The sequence below is a fragment of the Tamandua tetradactyla genome, chromosome 1 (genome assembly GCF_023851605.1).
Source record: "Tamandua tetradactyla isolate mTamTet1 chromosome 1, mTamTet1.pri, whole genome shotgun sequence".
NCBI lineage: Eukaryota > Metazoa > Chordata > Mammalia > Pilosa > Myrmecophagidae > Tamandua > Tamandua tetradactyla.
Window position 1 is genome coordinate 186,630,397 of NC_135327.1, and position 1,376 is coordinate 186,631,772.

The 1,376-nt window shown below is 40.1% G+C and overlaps 1 pseudogene; it reads right to left on the reverse strand.

The window, feature by feature from the left end:
• Positions 1-264: 264 nt before the first annotated feature.
• Positions 265-1,175, reverse strand: LOC143681929 (olfactory receptor 9A4-like; annotated as a pseudogene).
• Positions 1,176-1,376: the final 201 nt, after the last annotated feature.

Sequence of the window (1,376 nt, forward strand, 5' to 3'; positions counted from 1 at the left end):
GTTATTTCCACATTATAAAGTTATGCTTCCTTCAGTTCAATAATCCAAACAAGCAGAAATTAAGGTCATGAGTTCCCGGTGTTCAAAGAAAGGGATTCACTTCACATTCTTTGTCTAATTCCATAAACCAAGTGGCATTTGTACTAGTACATGATTTTTGAAATGATAATAAGAAGGATTTGAGACATTCTGGTTTACTGAAAGATCCATAGTGAAGGCCATAGCTCTGAAAACTGACTTAGAGAAGGGCTGGTCTTTGAGGAATTAAAAGCAGCATTTCATACCATCTAGAAGGGTTTCTTTGACTTTGTCATTCCTGAGAGTGAAGATGAAAGAGTTCAGGAAAGGAGTCACCACAGAAATCAGGGAAACTATCCTGTACTCAGTTGCCTGTATTTGCTTGGGTTTCACATAGAGGACCAAGCAACTGCTATAGCCAAGCACCACAAAGATGAAGTGGGAGGCACAAGTAGAGAAGGCTTTCTTCTGGCCAGAGCATGAGGGGATCTTGAGGATGGTGGATATGTAGGTGTAGGAGACAATTGCAGGAATCAGGGAACCAATGATGATGAAAATAGCCATCAAAAAAAAAAAAGAACTCCGTGAAAAGTGTTTCATCATAGGATAATTTGAGCAATGCCCTCTTTCACAGAAGAAATTGCCTAACACATTTGATTTGCAGTAGGTAAACTGAAAAGTGGCATAGACAGGCTGATTTCAGAAAGGAACCCAACACCCATGATACAATCACTATCCATGTGCAGGTAAGACTGTTCATAATTATGTTGCACTTTAAAGGGTTACACACAGCCATAAAGGTTACAACCATAGCTCCCAATAATACAAACTCTGTGGTCCCTAAAGAAAGATATAGAAAGAGTCGTATAGTGCATGTATTCAAATATGTTGTCTGAGTCCCAGGAAGAAGCAAACCCCAGAGCATCATGGAGACAATGGTTGTGATCAGATCTCCAAAGAAAGAGAGGTGACCAAGGAAGAAGTACATGGGAGACTGCAGATAGTTTATCAGCACAGACAATCATGATGATAACTGTGTTTTCCATTAATGTCACTGAGCAGAAGAATAACAGTATAGCAAAAAGGATGTGGTGTAGTTTTGGGGACCCATGGAAGCCTAAAAGGCAGAATTCAGTGGCAATAGAGAGACTGCTCATTATCTAGTCCTTGCTTCTGCTCCTTGTGGAACCTAGAGGTAAAAGAGTTACCATTGTTCCATATGGTGCTGCTCTCAAGGGGGAAAAGAAGACAGATTAGCGTGAGGAATTCTTTCCAACCTTATGATTAGGTGAGTTGTTCCCACTAATATATGCTCTACATAGCCAGAGCTAAATGCTAAGTCATTTCAAGTCTAGAAA